This window comes from Symphalangus syndactylus, chromosome 10, assembly GCF_028878055.3.
Source record: "Symphalangus syndactylus isolate Jambi chromosome 10, NHGRI_mSymSyn1-v2.1_pri, whole genome shotgun sequence".
In the NCBI taxonomy this organism is placed as follows: domain Eukaryota; kingdom Metazoa; phylum Chordata; class Mammalia; order Primates; family Hylobatidae; genus Symphalangus; species Symphalangus syndactylus.
The window spans coordinates 76,151,800-76,172,757 of NC_072432.2; the positions used below are offsets into that span (position 1 = coordinate 76,151,800).

A 20,958-nucleotide genomic window follows, 5' to 3' on the forward strand; every position below is an offset into this window, starting at 1 on the left:
CAGTATCAAAAACTAGCTGGGCCACTTAACTAGCTAGGTGGCCTGGGGCAAGATTCTGCCAGTCTGTTTTTGAACCTTAGTGTCATCATCTGTAAAACGAAACTAATCGTTACTTTTCTAAAAGTGGAGATAAGTGTAAAGCCCTTAGCATCATATCTGCCACATAAGAACACTAAACAAATAACAGCTATTCTTCTGATTTTTAAGCAAGATGAAATATATATTGATCCCAGGACATAACCAGTCCTGACTGGGCATTGCCCTTGGCCACCAGGAACTTCAGGTCTAATGTTTTACAGATGATTTTCAATTGACATGTAGCCTAGCTTAACTAAGTGACCAGAACAACATGAAAACTTCACAGAGACATTTTGCATTGAGCTTTTCTGAATATTTCTGAAGGCAATATTTATTATAAAACTCTTGGTGGTTGAATTCAAAGATAGAAAGCACTTCTGTTTCAATAAGGATGCTGGGAGCTTGCACCTGGAGCTCCCTTGGATTTCCCAATTATTTTCTATACTTTATTTTTCTCTGGTTATACATTAAGCCTTATGTAAGGATGCTCTGTACAACTTGTGTGACCTTTAAAATATTCAAACTTAACAATAATTTATGGCAATGAGATGGGATATTTTAAACTATTCCTGACAATATAATGTAAATAACAATGTCTAAGACATGGTTTGAGAGAAATAAAAATGAGGGAGAGAGAAATCATTGTCTTCAGGTTGACTTACTGGCCATTTCTGGGCTTAAGCTGCACAAGTACTGCATCCACTGACAGGCAGAAAATTATGAGACCAAAAATTCATGGGTCTATATTTGGATGGACATCTAAATGTGTTACATTACATAAATATATATGGGAGTGTGTGTGTGTATGTATATGTGTGTGTGTGTGTAAATATATGTATGTCTTAAAAAAATAAGTCCACGAACAACGCAATGTTGTGTGTGTGAGCGCGTGTGTGTGACTGGGTTTGAGTGTGGTTGTGTTTGTCATTCTTTTTGTATTGATTTTTAAAGTATGTTCTGGTACAACTGACGCTGACAGATAAGCAGCCAGAGGCTGCTAGAGCTGCAAAATTACTTCCCGTATAGTATTAAGACTTCCACTAATTCTATGATTCTTACCCAGTAATGATTGATGCTCTCATGATAAAGGACTCTAATTGTTTGAGTTCCTTATGTGACTTTATTCTTAGAGAGAAGCAAGATCTGTAGGAAGCTGCTATAAATTTCAGGCCCCTGAATGGAGTGAAATATAATATGAGAAATTTCAGGATTATACCAAGAAAGAGAGCAATAAGAAAAAAAAATGGTGAAAAATCTGAAGACAGTTTAACTCTGTGGAAATCTTCATAAGCTTAATTCAAATATTTTAAAAAGGAAGAAATAGATGGAATAGCTACTAAAATTTTCACAGATCACTATGAGAAATTAGATTGTCTAGCTCCTCTACCAACTACTTTGTCTGGAAAAGGACAATGAAAAATTCACTTAATTTATCCAATACTTAATTTTTTTTTTAAAAAAAAAGATTATTACAGAGAATTATAGTCTATAATCCTGTAAGAGTCAGTGTCAGCTAACACAGGAGAGGATTAGGACTCTGCATGACAAAATTGTTAATGTCTCTTAGTATATCCCAGTAGGAGACTCAAGGTAATTTACTCAAGGATGGGTAAAACGGCCTGGGTCTGGTAAAGAAATTTATTAGGATTGCTGGTCATTGATTGTCTTAGTCTATTTTGTGGTACTATAACAAAATATCACAGACTGAGTAATTTATAAAGAGCAGAAACTTATTCCCTCACAGTAGAGGCTGAGAAGTCCAAGATCAAGGCACCAGTATCTAGTGTGGGTCTTCTCACTACATTCTCACACTAAGATATGGTGATACAATTATAAGAGATTTGCAGGTGAAAGTAAGGTTCAAGTAGAAATTTATGAACAAAAGTTTTTTATTGTTGTTGCCTCCTAATTGCCAGAATGTTATTATTGAAATATATGTTTTGTCTGAATGGGAAAGTTTTCACTTACCCAAAATACAGGAAAAGGAAAGTTATACAAATCTGTTTTTCACCTGTTTTAATTGGGCAATACATAGTGAATCATTCAGAATCATCTAAATGTATGCAAGTGCTTAATTTAAAACAATATAAGATTCATAAGGAATATAAATATTTAAATTAACAAAAGGTCTGTTTTATATACAAGCATACTAGAACCCTAAAATCACTTGTTTAATAATTCATTATGGGCCATAGATAAAGGATTGGTTCTGAAAGTCAACTGGTACAATGGTTCCACCAAAAGCATCAGCTATACCCTATATGGTAGAAATTCAAGACATGCCACAAAATGATTAAGATTTTCATACCTTTATTGGTTTGGCACTTGCCTTCTTTTTCAACTCTAGTTAGAAGAGAAAACCAATTTGCATTTACTTGGGATGGGCTTCAACATGCATTCACTGTGTTCCTACAAGAATATTTAATTTCTCCTGTTAATTAATTACCACAACCTAGTGAAAATAAATACATATAGATTTGATTTGGTGGGAAAGTACTGTTATTTGTTATATAATGTTGATAACTTAATCTGAAGACCAAGTCATAATTACAAATGCTTATCAATTCTGTGACCACCAGAGTAAAGCTAATTAAGCCAGATATGGTAAAGCTCAGAAAAAAATGATAAAATTTCTTGTCATCACTTGAGCAAGGGTCATAAAGATATTACTCAGACAACCAAAGTTAAGTTACTCTCTAGGTCAGCTCCAAAATCAATCAAGGGGTTCACTAATTGATTGGATTATTTAGTTTTTCATACCACATTTTGAAATATTGCTAGCACTTATTCACAAAATTAAAAGGAAAACAGTCAAATTTGATTATCTTTTTTCTAAAAGCAAGCTTTCTTAGAGCTTCAAAAACAGACAACCCAACATTAACACTTCCCATGCTCAAATAATTTTGGAAGTGTCTGAAACATATGGCCACCACACAAAAACTTCTTACTCTTATCCAGTGGAAACCACTGGGATTTGGGATAAGTTTGTTGATGTCACTTCGAAGTATATGTCATTCAAAAAACATTTGACAACTTGTTATTGGGGTTTTGTAGTAACTGTTTCTATTACGGAGGAATACCAAATTGCTTTAAGACCAAAATACCTGTTGTATTAAAATATGTACTGTGATCCAACTCATCAGAGTATTGCGTGTCTTAGTGCATGGAGAGGATGTATATATATATATATTTTTTTTTCAGAAAGGTAACTGCTGAGGTAAAAAATATATATATATACGTGGAAAGTAGAAACTAACATCAGTTCAGAGGCAACGTGATAGCACATATACTTGAGTCTGATAGTTCCAGTGTCAATGAGGGATTCCCACAAGAAGCTTTCTGCCATACTTAAATTATAGATGACTACAGCCCAAATGATATTGCACTGGGAAATTCAACATTTGTGGATATAAATTATATGCCCAATTTGTAACTATGAAATAAATATTCTGTGGTAACAAAATGTTTCGTAGTTGGCTGCAAATGGAAGCCCATTAAACCTAAATAAGGATTTACCTGAGAGAGAGTAAGTATGATTTAAATACAAGGCTCATGATGAAATCTAGTCAGTACAACCCTATAGTATAAAAGTTCATATGGCTGTGCCCCACAAGGCACTGAGATTTCAGATTTAACTAAAACTTGACCCTTGATTTACACCATGGCCTATGACATTTAATATTTATGTAATGACTGCTTTTGTTAGGAAGCTCTACAAAATACTACTGTAATCCAAAATGACTTCTTGCATAGTAATTTTATTTTCATAATGTAATATTTAGTGTAATACTGGTGTAATTGGTAAGAATAATTTGACTTATTTCCCATACCTCATTTCATGATGAAAAAATAATATTTGACAGTTTTCCACTAGCATTTTGTTCTATAAATATTGCAATAGATGCATGAGAAGAAATTATCACAAGCAATTTCAATTAAAAAGTGTTGCTAGATCATCAGATGGTTGACTTTATAAGATAGAGTTAATTTACAAATGAACTGATAAATTCTATCTTTATCTTGGGAGATGCCAACTTATATGGTTTTGGCTGTTGGCCAAGATAAGGTCAGGGGAATTCAGTACTTAAAGTACAAAGTCTACCTGACCACTGCCAGAGTTCATTTGTTCATTGATAGTTTTGAAGGGCATAACAGATTAAGTAGCCTGATATGACTAGAAAACCAGCAATTAGACTAGGAACATCTGTCTCAGGATCTCCCAAAGTTAAGATTCATGACACAGATGGTGATTTACATTAGAAACAAAACATGTCTATATGTACACAAAAGGACTGTGGAAATTTTACTCCTGAAAGACTCTCAGAATCCTTGTGCTTGCCTATGCTGTATCTTTGGCTGCACCATATATTAGCCTTTAAATACAAGCTTTATTTATTTATTTATTTATTTGAGACAGAGTCTTGCTCTGTTGCCCAGGCTGGAGTGCAGTGGCCTGATCTCGACTCACCACAACCTTCACCTCCCAGGTTCAAGCAATTCTCCTGCCTCAGCCTCCCGAGTAGCTGGGACTACAGGCGTGCGCCACCATGCCTGGCTAATTTTTGTATTTTTAGTAGAGACGGGGTTTCACTCTGTTGGCCAGGCTGGTCTCGAACTCCTGACCTCATGATCCACATGCCTCAGCCTCCCAAAGTTCTGGGATTACAGGTGTGAGCCACAGCGCCCAGCCAAAAGCTTTACCAGAGTATGATTTGTGCATTCTTGTGAGTTCTTTTAATATCTAAACTTGTAAAATATTCTCAGTTCTTATTTTAATCAAAACTGTAGCCCCAAGCATTAGTGATTTTGGTTGGGAAACATATTAAAATGTCTATTAAAAGTGTTAATAAATCCTTTCTGGAAGTATGCAATTGCAATAGACACCGGTCTTCATAAAGCCGCTTTCTCTCCTCCTAGGACAATTTTTTAAGATTATAGCCAGGTCACTTGAGAAATTTCAGTGCTATTTGTCCCACGTATAAATTTTCTTTGGGAGAGAAACAATCAGAAACAGATTCAACTTCAAAGATAATAGTGGAGGGTAACTGCGGTAGGCCAATGGCCCACCAAAGACATCTATGTCATAAACACCAATAAATTTGTTAGCTCACGTAACAAATATAACTTTGCAGATGAAATTATGTTAAGATCCCTGAGATTCATGGAGAGATTATTCTGTACTGTGCAGGTGGGCCCAGTGTAATAAAATAAAAGATCCCTATAAGAAAGAGTCAAAAGTGTCAAACTGAGGAAAAGGAGATGTGCCAATGAACCAAGAGGTTAGAGTAAATTACTTCGAAGAAAAAGAAAAGTGGTCGTAAATCAAGAAATTTGGGCAACTTTTAGAAGCTAGAAAAGGCAAGGAAACAGATTCTTCCCTGAAGCCTTCCAAATAAATGCAGTACTACAGATACTTTGATTTGGTCCCTTCAGATTCATTCTGGAAGTCTTACCTCCAGGACTGTAAGATAATAGATATACTATTCTAAGTCACTAAATCTGTGTAAATTTGCAACAGAGCAAAAGAAAATCAATACAGTAATCAATCTGGTTCATTATCAAATTCTATGCTATTGATTTTTCTTTTTTATTTTTCGTGAATTTCCAGGAAGAGTTTTCTTCACAATTTAAAACTGTATCACCACATTGAAAATGTAGGTCTCTTCCCCACAAAATCATCAGAATACAATCACAAAACGAAACAAATGTTTTGATTAATAGAGGGTCTACAGAGAGAAGAAGTGGCTGAGATAGAAGGCCAAATCAGAAGGTCATTCAAGATTCCTGCCACTGAAAGTTTTTCATTATTCTAAGAAAGAAATTATGGAAAACGGGAGATTTTATGAATGACAATATGGCACTGATACAACCCAGAAACAGTGTTTTGGTGTTAAGGGCATTTGGGGACAGATGGGAGTGACTTCTTTTTTTGAGAGTCAACATTTTATTGGACGATGTTTGTCTTTTGTTTATTTAATAGATTTTATATTTTAAGGTCGGAGAGGGCAATTTTTCCTGTGGTATTCCTTTTTCTTACAATTTTGGCAATGGGTTTTTTTCTAGTTTAGACATAGTCATTTCCTTAACTATGGTTTAGCTAATTGCGTAATCTTAAGAGTCATTAATTTGGTATGCATTTTTTTCTTGGTCAAAATGTCTTCGATGTGCCCAGTGAGCTCTTGTAATTCAGGAAAGGGAGGAAGTCTGCCAGCTTATCTTTTGTTTCTAACAGGTTTAAAATCATCGACAAGGAAAGTAGATATGGGTTTTATGGTATTTTTACATTCATTCAGAGCAGCATATTCCCAGAAGGTGCCAGTTAAGTCATCTTTGAAATGAATGCTTTTTAGTCTGTTTATCAGACTGAATTTTTGATCATTCAGTTTGAAAGACATCAGACATAACTGCTAAGATGAATTTTTTTATTCTTGGACTCATTTAGTATCCATTGACGGTCAACTTTCTATAATATACTTGATAGTATTTTGAAAATCAATCCTTCCTGCTCTTTTCTAACCAAGTTTTCACATCGCCAGGACCTACAAGGATATAAACTAATGGATGGAGATTAGGGAATCTAAAGTAAGAGTTGATAAAGCAATCTTAAATCCTTCAGTGAACTTTCAGCCTTTCCTTGTAACAACTAAATTATGCAAATGTGAAATTAAATAAGATTTTAAGTTAAAATAAAACAGAGAATTTGGTCATTATTATTAACTACACTATAAGATATTATTTTAATATCCAAGGAATAGGGTATGTTTAGAACAGGCCAGTGCATGAAAGAGAAAAGGGGAGGTTCAGATGCTACAGACAGAGAAGAGAGAACAGAGAGAAAAGAAGGAAGTTGAAGTATGTAGAAGCAGGACGCCCATATAGAGTTGGATCAGCATAGCGAGAGAAGAATTTTATTAACTATTTCTGAAATCATCCAAAACCAAACATTTTTGCTAAGTCTTTATGAAGACATCATTTATTTCTCTTTTCCTGACCTGGTATTAACTTCTTAATTGGCTGGGTTTCATTGCTCAGGGATGTTATAGAGGAAATGAGGGGTAGGGACAAGAATATCAGTGCCTAATTCTTTGTATTCTGTGTGTTCTTTTCATTTGAATATTAGCAATTACTAGTGTTTCAATAAATCTCAGCAACGTGGTGTCAATTGAACTAAATAATCAAACATTTGACAAGATTCTACCAAGGAAAATTCAGAACTTCAGTGATCATTATCAATAATTTAGGATAGATTATATAACTACCCTATGCTCCGTTAGAATAAAGATTTCAAAGATTTAAACATTTCATGATCAATGTATTTGGATTGTGACGAAGATACCACTGAAGTGCAGGAAAATACAAAAATTATTTATCCTAGGACCACATGAGTAAAATTAATGTAAATGTGAAAAATCTAAGTTCCAAACTAAAATCTAAATCCAAAAATCTAACACCAAACCTAAGTTCTCACAATTTTTTAAAATATTTGGTGCTTCTATTTTAGGATTTCTCCAGAGAAAGATTATGAAACATAGAAGAAAATATCTCACATTATGTTAGCATATTTCTTAAATCAAAGTTTAGTATGCAAGTTATAACTTTCAGTCTATTAAGAAGGTGTATGCTTAGATGATTTTTCATCATTTTAAAAACTCAAACACACTGTAAAGGAATAAAGACTTACAACCTATTAAAGTATTCATGTTTCCTCAAAAAACAAGAAATATTTTCATGAAATATTATTTAAAACACTTTCCCCTTTTTAACATAGTGTGAATATAGCATTACAAAAATATTAAGTAGTTAAGAATGATACTCTCCCAATCCCTATATTATAAATAAACTCTATACACTTTTTAATTTTCATTAAACTCAGGAAGTTGAAGATTAATAAGGAAGAAAACTAAGTTTCTTTGTTCAGAATCTTTACTACATAGTGAATGTCCAAGATTTAATTCATAATTAAAATCTAAACACCATAATTAAGAAGCAGATGGAATTTTAAGTATATGGAGCCTTTGAACCCATCAGAGTTAGGTATGAAAATCTGTTCTCATACATAGAATTTCCATGATATTGCACATGTTATATTATCTACTCTGTTTCCTTATTTTTAAAATGAGAATGGCAATAAATATCACATGGATCCGATGGGAAAATAAAATAAAATATAAAATATGAAACATCTAATGATAAAATTGAAAAATTGTTGAAACTTTTAAAAATATCTTCATTCTTTTCAAAAACATGAAGTAATTCTGCCCTTAACAACAGTTTAGCTACTTACAAACATAAATGCTATGTAAGTTTAATATAACATTTTATTTAATAGAATTACTTTTTTTTCCATAGTAACTTTGTTTTTATCCTTCATATGAGAAAGGGCGTTCTTAATATTTTCACCTTTATGGCTGTATGTTTGTTTTCATTTTTTTCTATCTATAGATCCTGTTCCTAATAATATAAGCCATCATTGATAACTTTAGTAAGTTCAGATGTGATTTTCGCCTGACACATGTGGTTGCCTCTTCAATCTCCTCCAGGATGTTTTTTCACATAAGGTGGTGTCTGAGTTACAATCAAAATCTTGTTTAAGTTTTGGTCATCAATTTCATAATCTGAATCATCATCAGACCAATCAGTTAATATGTTTTTTCATCCTATTTGTTCAGTCTCTTCACCAAACAAAAATCAAGTTTTCCTTGTTCTGTTTCTTCTGAAAAACGTAGCTGACTTAATGACCCCTCAGGCACAGACACTGATTCCCTCAATTTCACTGGGGCTGGCTGATGTCTCTTTTTTACTTCTATCCAAGGTTCTGAGTCCAAGTCAGGCAAACTGGCAAATCTCTAGACATTGCTTGAAGAATACTTGTTTCACTATTTTTCTTTGGGGTCAATGGGCTTCCATTTCTTGGAGAATTTGGGGCAGACTCTGTATGGGATCAAAAGACTTGGCCTGGTACAAACTCTGGACAATCAATCAGTTGAGAAAAGTCTGTTCGTGGCACGTTGCGTGGAGGAGGGCCTGGAATTGGTCATTTTTCTGGTTCTATCTTTTTTCTCATTTTCTCATTCACAATTTCTACTTCTGTGCTATCCTTCAGTGCCTCTGAGATAAGGTTTGTAGTGAGACCCTGAAGACGTTGGAAACCAGCAATCAGGAAAATAGGCAAGGAACCTTGTTCACCCCTCTTTCCTCGAAGAAAGTAGTCTCGTTCCAAATTTTCTGCATTGAAGTAATATTCAATTTGACGCTTAATACACTCTTTAAGCAATGCTTCTTCCACAGGATACACCTGCACCCCTGTACCATCATCATAGTAATACATCATACTGGTATTAAGTTCTGTTTGAAATGGCTGAACAGTCCTTTCACCATGTTCTTGATAACCATATAAATAATCAAAGTTCAACTGAGGATTTGCTCTGCCTCGTCCTCTTCCCGGTCCTCGGCCTCCACCTTGGCCTCTAAAGGAAACTCGGATATTACCTCCCTCACTTCTCACACTGGAAACTTGATATTGATCATCTCTTTTTTCTTTATCTCACCTCCAATTTCATGTATCATTTCTCCTATTGTTATGTGTTGGTTTACTTGCTTCAGGTTGACATCTTGAGCTGTGCCAGGATCCAGGTCTTTCTTGACTCTCTGGTCTTACATCATCTGAGTAAGAAGATGTAAGTGAGTGAGTGGTACCCACGTGTGCTTATTAGCTTTCTTTCGTTGATTACTTGACTAAGCCTCATCCTCAATGACGTTTTCACCACGACCATTTAATTTTGTTTCCCGGTTTTGTTTGCTCTTTTACTTCTCTTTTCAACCTCTTCTTTTTTCTTTTCTATCTTGTGGCTTTTTATTTCCTTGGCTGAGGACGTTCTGATATCCAGTGTTCACTAATTCACTTGGTGTTCGCCAGTTCTCCATATCGTTGAAATCACTAGCCTTGTTGGATTTCTGTTTCTTGAGTTTTCCTGCTTTTATAATTTTGAGGGAACCGAACTCTGCCTCCAAGGTTTCCAGCGCTGGCTGCGGCCGACCTGTCGTGGTTGGGGACAGGTGCCGTGAAGGCTTTTTGTTCCAGGGATTTCCCTTAGGCGGCTGCCGCTTTTCCTTAGGGCCAGCTGCCGCCTCCTCCATGGCGTCCTCGGCCGACGGATCCCGCAGCAAGGGCGGCACTGGCGACCGCGGCTCCCCGCTGAAGGGGCCCCCGGGCCCACGCGCCTTGTGCGCCAGATGCAGCGCCAGGGGCCTCACGGGGACAGCCGCCTGGGGCACGCTGCGTGCAGGCACCACCGCGGGGGGACGGCTTCCCGCTTTCTCCTCCCTCGCTGCCTCTTTGCCCTCACGTTCGGCCAGGGGCTGATGCTCGGCCAGCCGGTTCGCCTTGGCCAACAGCGAATCCCTCTCAGCAGTCACCGCGGGCGGATCCTCCCAAGAATGAGCGGCGGACACCCGGGCGTGAGCAAATATTGTCCCTCTGCCCCAGCCGCCCCAGTGGGGGTGGCCCCGAGGCCAGGGAGCCCGACTGCCCGTCTCTCCGCCGGGGCACCGACCGCTCCGGCTGGGGAAAGAGAACCCGAGAGAGACAGCCGCCGTCGCCGCCGCCGCCAGCCTAGGCCGCCCCCTCCTGGAACCGAACGGAGGGCCAACCGCCCGCCGGCCCCGTCCTCTCGGCAGCGCACGCCCAGAGCCAGACACCACGCGCCAGGAGCCCCAACCAGTAGCCCCGAGCCCTCACCTGGCGCGGGCAGCAGCTGAGACGGAGCAGCAGTTCGGGGCCGAGGACCTTTACCGGAGTCGGAGGGGCTTAAACACCTAGAACAGGTAACTGCCCTCCAGGCGTGGATGCCGAGGAAGGGCGGCCCCAGAGGACTGGGCGGAGCCTCCCTGAGGAGCTTGATATGGCTACTCACTGGCTGCAGCCCTCGCAGGGCCTCTCGCGGGAGTTGACGGATTCGCCCGCCCAGGTGCCCACGGGCCCCGCCCAGCCGAGGGCCTACCCCCTCCCAGCGGCCCTCCCAGGGCGAGGAAGAACAAAGGGGATGACTCCTGACTCCGGGGCAGAGGCCACCCCTACTGTGGGCTCAGGGGTGGAGCACACACCAGGCCTCTGTGGCTGGCTGCAGCCTCCTGCCCTGCCCACAGGGCAACAGCAGCCAGGGGCCTGGGCAGTCCACGCACATGGCACCTGGAGAACAGGCACTCACTTTGCCCTTGGATCCTAAAGCCAGGTTTCACCTAGGCTAAGGGAGGGGACACGGAGTCCACCCCTGACCTGGGGGGCTGCCAAGTGAATTGTGCTCCTCACCACCCCCAACCCCCACCCTCACCCCCTACCCCACCCCCATCCTCCTGTGTCTAGAATTGGTGGGTTCTTGGTCTCACTGACTTCAAGAATGAAGCTGTGGACCCTCGCAGTGACTGTTACAGCTCTTAAGGTGGCACGTCTGGAGTTTGTTCCTTCTGATGTTCAGATGTGTTCGGAGTTTTTTCCTTCTGGTGGGTTCGTGGTCTGGCTGGCTCAAGAGTGAAGCTGCAGACCTTCACGGTGAGTGTTACAGTTCTTAAGGCGGCGCGTCTGGAGTTGTTTGTTCCTCCAGGTGGGCTCGTGGTCTCGCTGGCTTCAGGAGTGAAGCTGCAGACCTTCGTGGTGAGTGTTACAGCTCATAAAAGCAGTGTGGACCCAAAGAGTGAGCAGTAGCAAGGTTTATTGCAAAGAGCGAAAGAACAAAGCTTCCACGGTGTGGATAGGGACCCGAGCGGGTTGCCACTGCTGGCTGGGGCACCCTGCTTTTATTTTCTTATCTGGCCCCACCCACGTCCTGCTGATTGGTAGAGCCGAGTGGTCTGTTCTGACAGGGTGCTGATTGGTGCGTTTACCATCCCTGAGCTAGACATAAAAGTTCTCCACGACTCCATCAGATCAGTTAGATACAAAGTATCGACACAAAGGTTCTCCAAGGCCCCACCAGAGCAGCTAGATACAGAGTGTCGATTGGTGCATTCACAGACCCTGAGCTAGACACAGGGTGCTGATTGGTGTATTTACAATCCCTGAGCTAGACTTAAAGGTTCTCCACATCTCTACCAGACTCAGGAGCCCAGCTGGCTTCACCCAGTGGATCCTGCACCAGGGCTGCAGGTGGAGCTGCCTGCCAGTCTCGTGCCGTGCGCTCACACTCCTCAGCCCTTGGGTGGTCGATGGGACTAGGCGCTGTAGAGCAGGGGGCAGCGCTCATCGGGGAGGCTCGGGCCACACAGGAGCCCGTGGAGGGGGTGGGAGGCTCAGGCATGGCGGGCTGCAGTTCCCAAGCCCTGCCCCGGGGGAAGGCAGCCAAGGTCCGGTGAGAAATCGAGCACAGCGCCAGTGGTTCAGCACTGCTGGGGGACCCAGCACACCCTCCGCAGCCGCCGGCCTGGGTGCTAAGCCCCTCATTGCCCGGGGCCAGCAGGGCTGCCCAGCTGCTCTGAGTGAGGGGCCCACCAAGCCCACAGCCACCCAGAACTCCCGCCAGCCCACAAGTGCCGCGCACAGCCCCGGTTCCCACTCGCGCCTCTCCCTCCATACTCCCTGCAAACTGAGGGAGCTGGCTTCCACCTTGGCCAGCCCAGAAAGGGGCTCCCACAGTGCAGCGGTGGGCTGAAGGGCTCCTCAAGTGCCGCCCAAGTGGGAGCCTAGGCAGAGGAGGCACCGAGAGCGAGCAAGGGCTATGAGGACTGCCAGCATGCTGTCACCTCTCACCCCCAGCCCACCCCCGCCACTTGGCCTCCCCGGAAACACTCTTTTTGAAGAATCTGCTCAGGGACATTTGGGAGCCCATTGAGGCCTGTAATGAAAAATGATATCCTGCAATAAAAACTAGAAAGAAGCCATCTGTGAAAATGCTTTGGGATGTGTGGATTCATTTCACAGAGATAAACCCTTCTTTTGTTTCAGCAACTTGGAAATACTGTTTTGCAGAATCTGCAAAGGTATGTTTGGGAGCCTGTGAGTCCTACAGTAAAAAACCGAATACCCTGTGATAAAACTGGAAAGAAGCTATCTGTGTGAAAGCTTTGCAATGTGTGGATTCAACTCACAGAGTTAAACTTTCTTTTGATTCAGCTAGTTGGAAACACTCTGTAGAATCTGCGCAGGGATATTTGGGAGCCGATTGAGGCCTATAGTGAAAAACCAATATCCCACAATAAAAATGATAAAGAATCTAGCTCTTTAAAATGCTGTGTGATGTGTGGATTCATCTCACAGAGTTTAAACTTTCTTTTGATTCAGCAGGTTGAAAACACTTTTTCTGTAGAATCTGTGCAAGGACATTTGGAAGCCTGTTTAGTCCTATAGTGAAAACAGACATCCCACGATAAAAACTAGAAAGAAGCTGTCTGTGAAAACACTTTGTAACATATGGACTTATCTCACAGACTCAAATCTTTCTTTTGATTCTGCAGGTTGGAAACACTCTTACTGTAGAATCTGCCCAGGGACATTGGGAGCCAATTGAGGCCTATGGTAAAAAACCAAATATCCTGCTATAAAAAATAGAAGGAAGCTATGGGTGAAAATGCTTTGCGATGTGTGGATTCATCTCACAGAGTTATTCTTATCTTTCGATTCAGCAAGTTGGAGACACTCTTTCTGTAGAATCTGTGCAAGGACATTTGGGAGCCCATTGGGTCCTATGGTGAAAACAGCTATCCGTGAAAAAGCTTTGCGATGTGTGGACTCATCCCAAAGAGTTAAAACTTTTTTTTGATTCAGCAGGTTGGAAACACTGTTTCTTTAGAATCTGTGCCGGGGTATTTGGGAGCCCATTGAGGCCTATAGTGAAAACAAGATATCCCAGTATAAATACTAGGAAGAAGTTATCTGTGAATATGCTTTGCAATACGTGGAATAATCTCACAGAGTTAAACCTTTGTTTTGATTCAGCAGGCTGAAAACACTCTTTCTGTAGAATCTGCGCAGGGACATTATGGAGGCCATTAAGGCCTATATTAAAACCCAATATCTCATGATGAAAACAAGAAAGAAGCTATCTGTGAAAATGCTGTGAGATGTGTGGATTCATCTCACAGATTTAAACCTATCTTTTGATTCACCAGGTTGGAAACATCCTTTCTGTAGAATCTGCACAAGGACATTTGTGAGCTCATTGAGTCTTATAGTGAAAACAGATATCACGTGATAAAAACTAGAAAGAAGTTATCTGTGAAAATGTTTTGCAATGTCTGGATTAATCTCACAGAGTTAAACCTTTATTTTGTTTCAGCAGGTTGAAATACTCTTTCTGTACAATCTGTGCAGGGACATTAGGAGCCCATAGAAGCCTATAGTGAAAAACCAATATCCCACAATAAAAAGGAGAAAGAAACTTTCAGTGAAAATGCTTTGCGGCAATGTGTGGATTCATCTCACAGATTTAATCCTTTATTTTGATTAAGCAGGTTGGAAACACTCTTTCTGTAGAATCTGCACAGGGATATTTTGAAGCCCATTGAGGCCTATACAGAAAAACCAATATCCTGGGAGAAAAATTTAATCAGGGTATCTGTGAAAATCCTTTGTGGCATGTGGATTCATCTCACTGAGTTAAACCCTTGTGTTGATTCTGCAGTTTGGAACCACTCTTTAGAATCTGTGCAGTGACATTTGGGAGTCAACAGAGGCCTATAGTGAAAAACCGATATCTCAGGATGAAAACAAGAAAGAAGTTATGAGTAAAATTGACATTTGGGAGCCCATTGTGTCATGTAGTGAAAATAGATATCCTGCTATAAAAACTAAAAAGAAGCTATCTGCAAAAATGCTTTTCAATGTCTGGATTCATCTCACAGATTTAAACCTTTCTTTTGATTGAGGACATTGGAAACTATCTTCTGTAGAATCTGCACAGTATAATTGGTAGCCCATGAGGACTATAGTGAAAAACTGATATCCCATGATAAAAATGAGAAAGAAAGCTGTCTGTGAAAATGCTTTGTGATGTGTGGATTCATCTCACAGAGTTAAACCTTTTTTTTGATTCAACAGGTTGGAAACACTCTTTCTGTGGAATCTATGCAGGGATATTTGGGAGCCCAGTGAGGCCTATAGTGGAAAACCAATACCTGCAATAAAACCAAAACAAACCAACAAAAAAACCTATCTGTGAAAAGGCTTTGCAATATTTGGATTCATCTCACAGAGTTAAACCTTTCTCTTAATTCAGCATGTTGGAAACACTCTTTCTGTAGAATCTGCATGGGGACATTTGGGAGCCAATAGCAGCATATAGAGAAAAAACATAATCCACTATAAAAGAAAAGCTATCTTTTACATGCTTTGCAATGTGCAGATTCATCTCACAGACTTAAAATTTTCTTTTGATTTTGCAGGTTGGAAGCACTCTTTCTGTAGAATCTGTGCAAGGACATTTGGGAGCCCATTGAGACTAGAGTAAAAAACCAAATTCCCATGATAAAAACTACAAAGAAGCTATCTGTAAAAATGCTTTGCAATGTGGGGATTCAGCTCACAGAATTAAACCTTTCTTTTGATTCAGCAAGTTGAAAACATTCTTTCTGTAGAATCTGCACAGGGACATTTGGGAGGCCATAGCAGCCTATAGAGAAAAAAACAAAATCCGTGAAAAAAACTAGAAAAAAGCTATGCTTTACACACTTTGCAATGTGTGGATTCATCTCACAGAGTTAGAACTTTCTTTTGATTTTGCAAGTTGGAAGCACTCTTTCTGTAGATACTGCGCAGGGACATTTGGGAGCCCACTGAGGCCTATAGTGAAACCGATATCCCACAATTAAAAACTAGAAAGAAGCTGTCTGTGAAAAGGTTTTGCAATGGTTGGATTCATCTCACAGAGTAAAAACCTTCATTTGATTTGGCAGGTTGGAAACACTTTTTCTGTAGAATCTGCAAAGGGACATTTAGGAGCTCATTGAGGCTTATAATGAAAAACCAAAATCCTGTGATAAAATATAGAAAGAAGCTATCTGTAAAAATGCTTTGCAATGTGTGGATGCATCTCATAGAGTTAAACCTTTCTTTTGATTCAGCAGGTTGGAAAAACTCTTTCTGTAGTATCTGTGCAGGGTGTATTTGGGTGCCCATTGTGGCCTATAGTGGAAAAGAAATATCCTGCAATAAAAACTAGAAACTATCTGTGAAAAGGCTTTGTGGTGTTTGGTTTCATCTCACAGAGTTAATCCTTTCATTCGAATCAGCAGGTTGGAAACACTCTTTCTGTAGAATCTGTGAAGGGACATTTGGGAGCCCATTGAGGTAATTCATGAAAAATTGAATATCTTGTGATAAAAACTAAAAATAAGCCATTTGTGAAAATGCTTTGTGATGTGTGGATTCATTGTACAGAGTTAAACCTTTCTTTTGATTCAAAAGATTGGAAACCCTCTTTTTGTAGAATCTGCAAAGGATCATTTGGGTGCCCATTGAGGCCTATACTGAAGAAGCAAATATCCCAAACTAAAAACCAGAAGGAAGCTATCTGTGAAAACACTTTGTGATATGTGGATTCATCTCACAGAGTTAAACTTTTCTTTTAATTCAGTAGGTTGGAAACACAGGCTTGGATTTGTGTTCCTGACCAAATCTCATGTCAGATTGGAGGAGGTTCTTGATGAGAGGAGATTGGATCTTAGGGGGCAAAGTTACTCTTTGCTGCTGTTATGATAGTGATTGAATTATCACAAGATCCTATGCATGATTTAAAGACATGTTGCACTTCTCACTTTGCATTCTGTCTTTCCTGCCACCATGTGAAGTAGGTCTTTGCTTTCCCTTCAACTGCAGCCATGACTGTAAATTTCCTGAGTCCTCTCAGTTACGCTTCCCATTAAGTTTGTGGAACTGGGAGTCAATTATCCCCCTTTTCTTTATAAACTAGCCAGTCTCAGGTAGTTCTTTATAGGAGCATGAGAATGAACTAATACAACTACCTAGATACTATACAAGATGACCATCCACAGGGCACACAGTCATCTGATTCATCAAGATCAATGTGAAGGAAAAAATCTTAAGGCAGCTAAAGAGAAGAATCAGTACACATACAAAGGGAACCCCTTCAGGGTAGCAGTGGACCTCTTACAGAAATCTCACAAGTCAGAAGAGGTTGTAGGCATATTTTCAGAATCCTTTAAAAAGATTCACCAAAGATTTTTTATCTTATCAAACAAGGCCTCATAAGCAAAAGAGAAATAAAATTCTTCTCAGACAAACACTGATGGAATTCATTACCACTAGACCAGCCTTACAAGAGGCCTAGGAAAGGGTGTTAAACATGGAATAAGAAAATGACAACTGTTACCACAAAAACACAATTAAGCACATATCCAGACATTGTAAAGCAACTACATCATCAAGTCTTCATAGCAACAAGCTAACAACAAGATCAAAATCTCACATATCAGTAGTAACCCTGGATATAAATAGGCTAAACATCCTACTTATAAGACATAGAGTGGAAAGATGGATAAAAAGACAAAGCCCCACCATCTACTCTTTTCAACAGACCCATCTCACATGTAATGACACCCAAAGGCACAAAGTCAAAGGATTAAGAAAGATTGATCTTGCAAATAGAAAATAAAAAGATCAGGAATCACTATTTTTATATATAAAAAAACCCTCAAAAAAGGAAACCCTTAACAAACTAGGTGCCTTTGTCACAAAAATGGAACATACCTAAAAATAGTAAGAGCCATCCATAAAAAACTCACAGCCAAAATCATGATGAATGAGAAAAAGCTTGAACCATTGCCATTGAGAATTGGAACAAGACAAGCATGTCCCTAGCACTGGAAATTCTAGCTGGAGCAATCAGGCAAAAGAAAGAAATAAAAGGCATCCAATAAGAAAAGAAGAACTCAAACTATCTCTCTTCATAAACAATATGACTCTATACTTTCACCTTGAAATCTCCATAAAACCTTTCTAGAAATGATAAATAACTTCAGTATGAGATCAGGAAGAAAATCAATATAAATATCAATAGAGTTTCTATACATCAATGACATTCAAGCTGAGATTCAAATCAAGAACACAATCCATTTATTAGTCACAAAAATTTTGAAATACCTAGGAATTGTCTTATTCCCAATCTTAGAGAAAAGGTTTTCAATTTCTCACTGTCAAGTGTGTTGTTAGCTATGGTTTTGTCATATACAACCTTTATTGTGTTGAGGTACATTACTTTTACATCTAATTTATTGATAGCATTTTTCATGAAAGAATATAAAATTTAGTCAAATGCCTTTTTTGCATGTATTGAAGTGGTCATGTGGTTTTTGTCCATTCAGTTAATGTGGAACATAACATTTATAGATTTGCATATATTGAACTATCCTTGCATTGCAGGGATAAATCCCACTTGATTATGGTGAATCATCCTTTTAACATTTGGATGAATTTTGTTTGCTAGTATTTTATTAAGAATTTTTGCTTCTGTGTTAATCAGGCATATTGGCCTGTAATGTTCTTTTCTTGTAGTGTCCTTGTCTGGCTTTAATATCACAGTAGTGCTGGCCTTATAAAATAAGTTTGACAGTGTTCCCATTAGAAGTTTTCTTGGGTCTGTGGGAAAAAAATTAAGTGTTACCTCCTTTTCAATTTTTGGAAGTTTGAGAAATATTGGTATTAGATCTTCCTTCAGTGTTTGATAGTATTCAGCAGTGACACTGTTATCAGGTCCTGGGCTTTTTTTTTTCTTTTTGGATGGGAGGCTTTTTATTACTAATCTCTTTACTCAGAATTGATTTGTTCAGCTTTTCTATTTCTTCATGATTTAGTCTTAGCAGGTTGTATGTGTCTAGAAATTTATTAATTTCTTCTAAGTTATCCAATTTATTGGTGTATAATTGCCCACCATAGTCTCTTGTGAACCTGTGTAGTTCTATGGTATTAGTTGTAATCTTTCCTCTTTCATTTCTGATTTTGAGTCTAAGATTTTTTCTCACTCTTTGTAAAGGATTGTTATTTTCTTAATCTTTAAAAAAAGTCTTAGTGTCATTGATCTTTTGTATCATTTTCCCAATCTGCATCATTTCATATATTTCATTTATTTCTGCTGTAGTCTTTATTATTTCATTCCTTCTACTAACTATGGGCATAGTTTGTTTTTTTTTAGATCCTGTGGTGTAACATTAGCTCATTTATTTGAGAGCTTTCTTCTTTTTTTGATGTAGTCATTTATTGACATAACCTCCCTCTTATAACAGCTTTTGCTACATTCCATAAGTTTTGGTACATGGTGATCCATTTTTGTTTATGATATTTTAAAATTTTATTTTATACTTACCTTTGGCTTATTTTATTTTATACTTACCTTTTGCTTAAGTGCATATTGTGTAATTTCCACATATGTGTAAATTTTCTAAAATCTTGTCTATTATTGATTTCTAGTTTCATACCATTGTGGTAGGAAAAGATACTTGGTATTTCACACACTGTAGCATATATATATGTGTGTGTGTGTGTGTATGTATATATATTTAAACCCTCTTCAAAATGCCTTAGCATTTTGTTCACTCTCTGCCTTTCTTTCTTTACAACTAACCACAGTTTAAAACTTCCTAATCTTGTAATCCAATTATCTATATCTCTCTTTTTAACTTAGTTTTATTCCACTCCTTGCCTTGTTTTATGCTTATTTCTATCACTTTTTATATTTCTAGCAATGGCATTTTAGTAAGTATCCTCGAATGATTCTACTGTATCAAATTGAAAGTATTATCCTTAGGCTTCAGAAACTTTCCAAAAATTGTTATAACTTTATAAATGACATTTTTTTTAGTTACTATTTGTTTGTAGGTTTTGCTTTACCCAGTTTTCTGATTGTTATAGTTGTCCACACCCAATAGGCAATCTTTGATTCGGTGACTCAGTCTCTTTCTGTTCCTAATCAAGTTACATCTGTTCTTTGTAAAACTCATTTATCTCTAATGTAAAACTCATTATCTCTAATGTCCTTTTGAAATCATTACTATTTGGAAAGCAGATTTATTAAAAATGTTAATGCCTAGTGGCAAAAAATTAATAAAATTGCTTCATATAACACTATTGAAATTAAAAACAAAGTTAAAACTTCCAAATACTTGCAGATAAAGCATTGTAGTTTCTTTTGAATAGTGGTTCAGAATTGAGAGACAGATCCAGCTTCTTGCCTATGCATTCGTTATTTTTAAAGCTGGTATTATTGAACATGCTCTCTGTAAATGCACAGTTTCAGGAGGAAAATCAACATGACACGAGACAAACATCACCATTAGATTAATGTCAGAGGAGTATTGGTATTAAGTAATTCTTGTTTCTGCTAGTCTTATTCAGATGAGATGTTCAAATTCCAGCTTTCAAGATTGTAAATTAAAGTTCTGCTAACTAAATTCCCTGCTCCTACTTCCTAACCACTCATTTATTCCCCAACCAATTATGATTAAGACTTCATCTCCACAACTCCACTGAAATTATTTTGTGATTGTCATCAATAACCTTTTAATTGCCAATCCAATTGTCATTTCTCCATCTTCATTTTAGATCATCATTCAGTAGTATTTGATATCATTTATCCCTTCTTCATTCTTGATGAAAACAATATTTTTCTCTTTCCTCATTGGATACTTAACGGTTTTCTTTTCTTTTCTTTCTAATCTCTAAATGTTGGCATTTCCCAGGGCTTTGATATCTACACTCAATTGCTAGGAAATCACAAGTAGTCCCACAGTTTTAAATATTATCTATAATCTGACTTTCTCCACAACACCGGAAAAACTAAGTCTACTTAATATTTTTTCTTTAATATGTAATATGTGTCAAAATTAACAAGTAAAAACCTTTGTTTTCTTAAATCCTGCTAATTTCCCAGTATTCTATAC

The 20,958-nt window shown here is 38.5% G+C and overlaps 1 long non-coding RNA gene and 1 pseudogene across 1 annotated transcript in view; one reads left to right on the top strand and one right to left on the bottom strand.

Moving 5' to 3' along the window:
- Positions 1 to 8,378: 8,378 nt before the first annotated feature.
- LOC129492322 (la-related protein 1B-like) lies at positions 8,379 to 10,659 on the bottom strand (annotated as a pseudogene).
- A 931-nt stretch (positions 10,660 to 11,590) lies between these two features.
- Positions 11,591 to 20,958, top strand: part of LOC134731642 (uncharacterized) — a 166,695-nt gene continuing 157,327 nt past the window's right edge. The window contains exon 1 of the long non-coding RNA XR_010114090.1: positions 11,591 to 11,626. This is a non-coding gene — a long non-coding RNA (uncharacterized lncRNA). The remainder of the gene's footprint in view (positions 11,627 to 20,958) is intronic.